Source organism: Hemiscyllium ocellatum, unplaced genomic scaffold, assembly GCF_020745735.1.
Source record: "Hemiscyllium ocellatum isolate sHemOce1 unplaced genomic scaffold, sHemOce1.pat.X.cur. scaffold_798_pat_ctg1, whole genome shotgun sequence".
Lineage (NCBI taxonomy): Eukaryota > Metazoa > Chordata > Chondrichthyes > Orectolobiformes > Hemiscylliidae > Hemiscyllium > Hemiscyllium ocellatum.
Genome location: NW_026869242.1, coordinates 7,056 through 17,680, shown reverse-complemented (window position 1 = coordinate 17,680; position 10,625 = coordinate 7,056). Strand labels below are relative to the sequence as shown.

Here is a 10,625-nt window from a genome sequence, read left to right as displayed (position 1 = left end):
AATGTTCCAACACAATCCTGATGTGTACCTTATAGAGAGCAAACAGACATTGGGGAATCAGGGGTTTGGGGAAACTGAGGTTGTTCTCCTTGTAGCAGAGGAAATTGTGGGTGCCCTGTGACAGAGGGGTTTACAGAAATTATACATTAGAATAATCAACCTTACACTCATCAGCTCATCATAAACTGTTGACAAGACATATATGAAAGACTTGGGGGAGATCTATTGACAGGATGGTTTGATTCAAAGGAGAACTTTTATGCATCAAATAGGAATGAGCTGGAACACAATACTCACAACTAAATGCAAATATCCAGGTCCTGATGAATTGAGTAATTCTGTCAGAGTTTGGTGTTACAATGACTGAGGTTACCATCTGAATGTCCACCTGTAATACAAGTTTATAAAATCCGTCACTGTCAGATCAGGTTAGAAACTCACACCATCCCCTCCTCCTGGCCCAGGATGACTGGACACATTACCCCTTGTGGAGGTCAGCAGTCATTCAGGGGGAAATCTACGTGGGTTTCTATCAGTTTCCATCTTGGGACTTCATGTGACTAAACAGGGCAGATCTTTGACACATGGGAGAGAATTTTCCAAGTGTTAGTGAGATGTGGAGAGCAGGATTTACTGCTTTCCTTCCGTGCTGCCGCTGTGCCTCAGCAATAAGACATGGGGGGGGGGGGGGGGGGTGAAAGGCTCATGCAGCTTCATGGGCAAGTTGTCACCATTCTGACCAAATAGGCAGTAAGCTCCTCCCAGTCATTCCATAGAGTATCCCTTAAAAGGCAGGAACTCTGCATGCTTCCCACTGCCCAGTGTTCCCAGGAAAAGTTTAGAAGAATGATGGGGAAAATCTCCTAGGAAAGGCATAACAGTAAAGTTCCAAAAGGATTATAAACAGTTTACACAGAGGGATTCATTGGAGAAGTGGGCAACAAGTTGGCAAATGGAGTATCACTTGGGAAAATGTGAAGTTGTTCATTTTGGAGGAGATAATAAAAGAACAGAGGACTATTTAATTGGTGGAAACTGTAGAAAGCTGCACCACAAAGGGACCAAGAGGTAAATGTGCAGGAAACAAAGCAAGCTAGCACAAAGTTACACCAGGTCATCAGGAAGGGGAATGGAATATTGCTCCTGATTTCAAGGGATTTGCAGTATAAGAGTTTGAAGTATATACCTGAGAACAACTTTATACAGTGCGAGTGAGACCACATCTGGAGTAATGAGAAGTTTTGCTCCCTTTATTTAAGGGAATACATCACTTCATCGGAGGCATTCAGAGAAGATTGACTGGGATGATCCTTGGTTTGAAGGGATTCTCTTTTAAGAAAAGGCTGAAGAAGTCGGTACTCTACTCACTCGATTTGGGAAGAATGAGAAGTGAACTCTTTCAAACATATCGGCTTCCTCAGGGGTTTGACAAGGTAAAGACTGACAGGATGTGTCCCAGCATGAGGGAACCTAGAACCAGACTCTGGGTCAGTCGCAGAATCAAGGGTTCTGTTTTAGTTTTGTCAACTTTAATGCAACACCAACACGGGTAAGGGGTTTCAGTAGCAATGGAGCTGGGGCGAGGGGGAGACAAGCAACATTTTACAGATTGGAATTCCTGGTGCTTGTGATTGTGTAGATGTCTGATCAGAAGGTCACCTTGGCGTCAGAATAGGAGAGCAATATTGTGAAGAGTGTAGCTCTGCCTCAGTTCCCAGTGAGAGAAAGGAATTTGTAACATCAACTGAAGGCAATGGGTTGAACCATTGCAATGTTTCATTGGAGGAAATTGCAGCTAATCGAGTAGTGGGAGCATGGTTAGCAGTTTGATAACAGAATAACAGTGGAGCAATGGAGAGGGATGATGGGGAGGTAGAGCTGGACATTGTCAGTGTACATGTGAAACCTAACAGTGCTTTTGGACGATGTCACCTCCTGGCAGTATGTAGGTGAGAAACTGGAGGGACCAAGGATAGATCCTTGAGGGACACCGAATACAAGGACTTCAGAAAGGAAAGGGAGAGTGGAGATGGAGAAGGATTTTCCAACAACCTTGAAGTAAAATATTAGTTGGTAGCAGAATGTGTGAGCAGGACATAACCAGAAAAGACAGACAGAACAAGGAACAATATCTGTGAATCGGTGAGGGGGAGTGATGATGATGATGATGAGGAGGAGGTTCCTGACTCTACATTCTATTTCTCCATTCGTGAGATCACCCAACCCCACCCTAGTCTCAGCTCATTTACTGAAATACTTGCTCCATCCCTGTGTTATCTCCAGACTCCATTATCCAAACACACTCCTGGCCAGCCTCCCACATTCAAATTACATATAATATCAAGAATATCTAAAACTCTATTGCCCAAGTGCTCGCTTGTTCTATAAGTTGTTGATCCAACAAAAGGCTCCCGTTTACAAGCAACTTAAAATTCTCACTCTTGATGTAATTCCTGGCTGTGAACATCCCTGTCTCCCTGCACCACACAACCTGTGAGACCTCAACAACTCATTTTCTGTCAGACTCCCAACGATGTCTTTATTCATTGCTTCACCGGATTGGCTGTTTCTACTGTTGCCAAGGCAACACGGTCTGGAATTCCTATCCTAACCCTTTCATATCTGTTTTTCTCCTTTAAGGTATTCCCGAAAACCTGCTTATTTGGCAATTCTTTTGATCACCTGACCTAATATACCCATCTGTTGCCTAATGTCAGAAATCATCAATAGTATTTCGTGAAATTATAAAAATACAAACTGTTGTTGATTTGCACATACATTTTCAACTTTTCTCTGTCGCTGAGTGAATAATCTGTAACATCTCTTACCCAACCACATTGTGGGAGCACCTTCACCACACAAACTGCAGCTGTACAGGAAGTCAAACATCACCCTCTCCCCAGGCAATGGGGCTTTGGCATTAATCACTGGGATCTGTGGAAGGAGAAACACAGTTGATATTTCAGGGAATTAAAATGTTGCAGAATTTGATGGTCAGAAATGGAAGGAAAATGCACTCTTTTGTTGTAAAAAGGAATGATTCACTGGCAAAGTGATTGTGGAAAATTCAGTCCGTTTAGAGAGCAGCACGTTGTCAGGGGTTGGGCAGCAGAGGAAAATTAACTCACAAAAGGTCTGTGAAAGTAACAGTAAAACACTGAACAACCCAAACACCCTGTTTCCCAACACTTTAACTCCCCTTCCCGCTCCAAGGACATGCAGGTCCTGGGCCACCTCCACCGCCAAATCCCAGGCATCTGATGCCTGGAGGAAGAACACCTCATCTTCTGTGTTCGGATCCTCCAACCACATGGGATCAATGTGGATTTCACCAGTTTCCTCATTTCCACTCCCCCCACCTTATCCCAGATCCAGCCTTCCAACTCGGCACCACCTTCTTGTCCATCTTCCTTCCCACCGATTGGCTGCTGCTTGACCGGCTGTGCTTTTCCAGCATCACACTCTGACATTGAAAACACCCTGACTCTGACACTCTGTAAAACCTGCCCTATCACTCCCTGCCAGGCAAAGCTGTGCATGTGTCCCCCTGCAGCTTGCCCCTCACAAAGTTGGCTGCCACACTCATGTCCCATGAATCACTGCCCCCAATAAAGATGGCGGCTCTCACTCGCACCATTCACCATTTGAAGCATTTTCCCGTTTGCCACAAACACGGTCCTGGGATTTTCAGATTTGTGTTTTCCGATGTGCACTAAGTTCTGTAAAACGTCTCAGCCCGTTCCATTAAAATTTCCTTCCCTTCCTGGTCAATATGCCTTTCCTTAACCCTGCCCTGCACCTTCACACATTCCCAATGCCTTGGTCACAACACACACTGTGCTGCCAGTGAAGCTGATCACGTGGTTGCTTATAGCCACGCCCCTCATTCACTCCGATTGGTTGGAGGACCGACAGGCACTGCCTGGTCTTCCAGTCCCAGCCCCATCTTCTTATAAGAGGTATAAGAGTGAGGGTTCATCCCTGTTTCTCCTGATGTCAGACATTAACAACAACTACCTGCATTTTATGGAGCCTTTCACACTGACAATTCTCCTAAAGTGTTTCACGAAAGCTGGAAACATTGATTAAAGAGAACAACTTTAAGATACATATTAAAGGAGGACAGGGGGGGTTAGGAAAGATATTCAAGAGGTTTTTTTTAGATTAGATTACTTACAGTGTGGAAACAGGCCCTTTGGCCCAACAAGCCCACACCAACCCTCTAATGAGCAACCCACCCAGACCCAATCCCCTACATCTAACACTACGGGCAATTTAGCATGGCCAATTCACCTAATCTGCACACTTTTGGACTGTGGGAGGAAACCGGAGCACCCGGATGAAACCCACACAGACACGGGGAGAATGTGCAAACTCCACACAGACAGTTGCCTGAAGTGGGAATTGAACGCGGGTCTCTGGCGCTGTGATGTAACAGTGCTAACCACTGTGCCGCCCATCTGCAGCCCCAATCGTGGAGTGATGTATGTGGGGAACAGCTTACAACGGAGACAGTTAGTGGTTAACCATAGCTTAACAACCCCATGTCCTAGCCCCCTACCCCACACACTAGGCCTTGTTCTCACAGCCTGTCATTACACACTACCTATGGTTTGCCACTAATAGTCTCCATTAACAGCTAGTCACCCTCCCCCAGCCAGATCGTTATCTACTCCTTTATCCAACCATTCTTCTCGCTCTATCCCTACCTACCCTTTACTCCTTACATCCTCCCTAAACCCTACCTTCTGCATATAAACCAACATTTGTTCTCACAGTAACATCAGCTGTGAGGAAGGGACACCGGATCTGAAACGTTAACTCTGATTTCTCGTCACAGATGCTGCCAGACCTGCTGAGCTTCTCCAGAACCTCCTGGTTGTTGTTTCTGATTTACAGCATCTGCAGTTCTTTTGGTTTTAATTTACCGGGAGTTTGTAATTCAGGTCCTACAGCCTCTGTCCCAGTCTCTGCTGTCTCTCCCACCCCCACCCAGTGACACTGCACCTGCACAGCTCATGGACAGGTGTCGTCTTGCTGGCCACACCCCTCATTCACTCCCATTGGCTGCAGGACCACACAGACTCTCCTCCCATTGGTCTGGAGCTGCCGTCAATCAAGCCATCCCCCATTGTGAGGTGAGTGGTGGGCTCCTCGCTCTCTCTGCCTTGGGATGAGCTTCATACTTCACAGTGAATGGGGCAGTATCACAGAGCACAGGGGCTGGGGGCTATTCAGCCCATTGAGGCTGTGTGCTCTCCCTCTGGAGATGCTGCAAATCCGTCCCAACTCCCCTCGCATTTACCCACAGCCTCCCAATCTTTCCGTAAGAAGTAAAATTGCAAATCTGTTTGAGAACACCTGCTGAATCTGTGTCCACCCGCTGTTCAGACTGTTCCAGATGCTCAGAATGTACTCAGTAAAATATAGGTCACATATTCACATTATTTTCCATTTAACTTAAAGTAGTTACTAATATTGTGACATTGTTAACAATTCCCCTCTCTCTGCAAATTAAAATATCCTAGAAACAAATTTGCACCTGGTCGAAATCACTGCTTAACCTTCTCAGATCCAAGAATTATCTGTGCTGAGATGTACAGCTCAGAAACAATGGACCAATTCGCCCATGCCAACTAGGAATCCTAAACTAACGGAGTCCCACTTGCCAGCTATTGGTCTGAATTCCTCAAAACCCTTCCTAATCACGTACCCAATCGGATGCCTTTTAAATGTTGTAATTGTATCAGTCTCCACTACTTCATCTGGCAGCTCATTCCATTCACACACCACACTCAGCTTGAAAACGTTGCCCCTTTGATCCCTTTTAAATCTTTGCCCTCTCAACTTAAACCCACGTGGTCTTGTTTTGGACTCACCTAACCTGGGGAAAAAAAGACCCCAGCTGTTCACCATATCCACACCCCTCGTGATTTTATAAATCTCCCAAACGTCACCTCTCAGTCTTTGATTCTCAAGGGAAATTAACCCCAGCCTATTTAGCCTCTGTGTAGCCCAAATCCTCCAACTGTAGCAAATCTTTGTAAATCTTGTCTGAACCATTTCAAGTTTCACAACATCCTTCTCAGAACAGGAACATTCGAACTGAAAACGGAATTCCTGAAATGGCTTTATCATAGAACAAAGAACATAGAAAAATACAGCGCAGTACAGGCCCTTTGGCCCTCGATGTTGCGCCGACCCAAACCCACCTAACCTACACGAGCCCACTATCCTCCATTTGCCTATCCAATGCCCGTTTAAATGCCCATAAAAAGGGAGAGTCCACCACTGCTACTGGCAGGGCATTCCATGAACTCACGACTCGCTGAGTAAAGAATCTACCCCTAACATCTGTCCTATACCTACCTCCCCTTAATTTAAAGCTATGCCCCCTCGTAATAGCTGACTCCATACGTGGAAAAAGGTTCTCATTGTCAAATGTCCTATCCAGCCACAATATGACGTCCCAGCTTCTGTATTCAATGCATTGACCAATAAATATAAGCATACCAAACACCACCTTCACTACCTGCCGACCTGCGACTCTACATTCAAGGAACAATGTACCTCTTTTTTCAGCAACACTCCCCAGGAACTTACCATTAAATACATTAAGTCCTGTCCTGATTTGCCTTACCAAAATGCAGCAGCTCACATTTGTCTAAATTGAACTCCATCTGCCATTCCTCACTCGAATGGCCCATCTGATCAAGATCCTGTTGTATTCTAAACTAACCTTCTTCACTGTCCACTACACCTACAATTTTGTATTTTCTGTAAACCTACCTCATATATTCACATCCAAGTCATTTATTTAAGGACCCAATATCCATTCCTGCAGCACACTGCTTTTCAGAGACTTCCAGTCCACAAAGCAACCCTTCATCACCACCCACTGTCTCCTACCTTCAAGCCTGTTTTGTATCCAAATAGATAGTTCTCCCTGCATTCCATGTTATCTAACCTTGCTAACCAGTCTGCTTTGTGGAACCTTGTTCAATGCCCATATAGTTCCTGAGATGCTGCCTGGCCTGCTGTGCTTTGACCAGCAACACATTTTCAGCTGTGATCTCCAGCATGCAGACCTCATTTTTTACTGTCTTCATCAATCTTCCTAGCACTTCTTCAAAAAAAAACTCAATCAGGTTAGAGTGACAATTTCCCACGCACAAAGCCATGCTGACTCTCTAATCATTCCTTGTCTTTCCAAATACATGTAAATCCTGTCCCTCAGAATCCCTTCCAACAACTTGCCTGCCACTGACTTCAGGCTCACTGTTCTCGTGTTCCTTGGCCTTTTGTTACCACCTTTTTTAAAAAAAAAGAATGGCACCCGTCTTCCAGCACCTCACCTGTCACGAACGATAATACCAATATGTCAGGGAGGGGCCCAGCAATCACTTCCCGAGCTTCCCACAAATTTCTGGAATACACCTGATCAGGTCCCAAGGCTTTATCCACCTTGATGCAATTTAAGACATCCTGAAACTCCTCCTCTGTAACAGACACTTTTCAAGTTATCACTATTCATTTCTCCAAACTCTCTAGCTTCCACATCCTTCTCCAGTGAAAAAAAGACATGGAATATTAGAGGTGCGAGGTAGGAGCGAAGGACTTCTGGGAAGGTGAGTCTAACTCAGTAGCTGATAGAGTAGCTCAGACTGAGCTGTCTCAGTCCTCAAGGACAGAACTGTTCAAATGGGGTTTGCAGCAGGTGGTGAGGGAACCAGCAAGAGGGAAAAAGATACTACATCTTATCGTTATGAATCTACCAGCTGCAAATGCATCTGTCCATGACAGTATCGGTAAGAGCGACCATCCCACAGTCCTTTTGGAGACAAAGCCTCGCCTTAAAGTTGAGAAATCCTCCCTTGTGCTGTGTGCTACTATCACCGTGCTAAATGGGACAGATGTAGGAACTCAAACTGGATCTCTCTGAGGCACTGTGGGATAACAACAGCAGCAGAACTGTACTCCACACAATCTGTAATCTCATGGGTTTGTACATCGCGCACTCACCCATCACAATGGACAGGAAAGGAGGGCATGCCATGAGCAGCACCAGGCATACCTAAAAATGAAGTGCCAACCTGGTGAAGCTACCAAACAGGACTATCTGCATATCAAACAGCATCAGCAGCAAGCAACAGAGCTAAGTGATCCCACAATCAATGGGTCATATCAGAGCTCTGCAGTTCTGCCACACCCAGTTGTGAATGGTAATGGACAATTAAACAACTAGTTGCAGGAAGCACTACAGATATCCCCACCCTTACTGATGGAGGGGTTTCACACATCCATGCAAAAGATAAGATGACAGCATATGCAGCAATCTTCAGCCAGATGCAAAGTGGGATGATCCATCTCAGCCTTTCCAGTGGTTCCTAACGTCACAGATGTGAGTTTTAAGCCAGTTCTATTTAGTTTGAATAATATCAACAAAATGGTTAAGTAGTGTAAAGGCTTTGGGTCCTGCTAACATTCTGGCAATAATACTGATAGCTTGTGCTCCAGAACTTGCCACCCACCAAGCCACGTACCGCTCCAGCACTGGAATCTACCAACAATGTGGAACATTGCCCAGGGATGTTCAAATAAAAACACAGGGCAAATCCAATCCAGGCAATTTCCCTCCATCAGTCCAACTCGATCAGCAGTAAAGTGATGGAAGATGTCATCATCAGGGCTACCAAGCAGCAGCTGCTCAGCAACAGCCAGCTGAGTGACACTCATTTTAGGCTCCACCAGGGCCACTCAGCTCCCGATTGTATTACCGCCCTGATTCACAACCTGACAACCAGCTGAATCCCAGAGGTGAGGTGAGAGTGACAGCCCAGTCCCACTCCAACACCACTATTTCTAGCTGATTCTACCCTTGTCTCAGCTCATATACTTTCATCCACCTTGTGTTATCTCCAGACTTAATTATCCAAACACACTCCTAGCCAGCCTCCCAAATTCAACCTCTCTGTAATCTCAAGAAAAATTGAAAACTGTGCTCACTTCTCCCAAAACATGTTGATCCATCAAAAGGCTCCTATTCATAAGCAACAACAATTTAGAAAACTCACTCTTCATATAATTCCTGGCTGTGATCATCCCTAGCTCCCTTCACCACACATCCTTTGAGACCTCGACAACCCATTTTCTTCGAGACTCCCAATGATTTGTTAATTCATTACTTCAATTGTTTTGCTGATTCTACAGTTGCTAAAGCACCATGGTCTGGAATTTGCAGACAAAACCTCACAGGTCTGCTTTCCACTTTTAAGACATCCCTCAAAACCTACTTTTTGGCAATGCTTTTGGTCACCTGACCAAATATCTCCATCTCTGGCCTCATATCTAAAGTCCTCAATAATATTTTTGTGAAAGCATGATAATAAAACTACAAACTGTTCTTGATTTGGACATTATCTTCAAATCATCACTGTTGCTGTAATGAATAATCTGTAATGTCTCTTACCCAACCACATTGTGGGAGCACCTTCACCACACAAACTGCAGCTGTACAAGAAAGTCAAACATCACCCTCTCCCCAGGCAACAGGGCTTTGGCATTAATCACTGGGATCTGTGGAAGGGGAAACACAGTTGATGTTTCAGGGAGTGCAAAATGAATTACAGGGAATGAAAATGGTCAGAATTTGATAGTCAGAAATGGAATAAAAATACACTTGCTTATTGGAAAAAATAATTCTTGACTGTCAAAAATATTCAAGAAAAAGTAATCTGATAATAGAGCAGCACATGGTCAGGGGCTGGGCCGCAGTGAAAAACTCATTTACAAAGGGTCTATAAAAGTAATAATACAGTACTAAACAGACCAAACATACCCCCATGGTTGGAGACTGATGAAGCTGGACATTGACAAAGTGGTCCTGAGGGAGCCCAGAGGTGAATCAGAGCAGGATTGGCTGCTGTCATCACAATGACTCTGTACCAGAGAGAGGCTGCACATGCGCCTGGCTGCACCGTGCCCCCTACAAAGATGGCGGCTCCGCACGTGTCCAGTGAATCGTTGTCCCGAATAAAGATGGCGGCGCTCACTCAGGCCTGCAGCCGCTGAGGCAATTCCCCATTTACTGCAAACACGGGACTGGGACGTTCAAATTTGTGTTTTCCGACATGCACAATTTGTTTGTAAAACCTCTCCGCTCATAGCAACACAGTTTTTGTCCCGTTTCCCTGTTTATTTCTTTCCTTACCGTATCCTTTCTCTCCATAACTTCCCGAGCTTTCATTACAGAGACTCTGTCAGGCGCGAGGGTGATCACATGGTTTACGTTAGCTCCGCCCTTCATTCACTGTGATTGGTTGGAGAATCAAACTCCGGCTCCGCCCACCGTCCTTTCATTGGTCCGGTGCTGACATCAATCACCCGGGATCACTGTTGGCTGGAGCATGCGCAGTGTGTCCTGCTTGTGCTGAGATGTTGGGTCATGTGATGGGAGGTAACAACAATGACTGCAGATGCTGGAACCCAGATTCTGGGTCAGTGGTGCTGGAAGAGCACAGCAGTTCATGCAGCATCCAAAGTGCAGAGAAAAAGCCCTTCATCAGGAATAAAGGCAGTGAGCCTGAAGCGTGGAGAGATAAGCGAGAGGAGGGTGGGGAGAAAGT

The 10,625-nt window shown here is 45.4% G+C and overlaps 1 long non-coding RNA gene across 1 annotated transcript; it reads right to left on the bottom strand.

The window, feature by feature from the left end:
• Positions 1–304: 304 nt before the first annotated feature.
• Positions 305–9,569, bottom strand: LOC132814327 (uncharacterized). Its single transcript, XR_009644387.1, has 3 exons — positions 9,470–9,569; positions 2,829–2,934; positions 305–388 (listed from the first exon to the last, which is right to left on the bottom strand). It is a non-coding gene; the product is annotated as an uncharacterized LOC132814327 (long non-coding RNA).
• Positions 9,570–10,625: the final 1,056 nt, after the last annotated feature.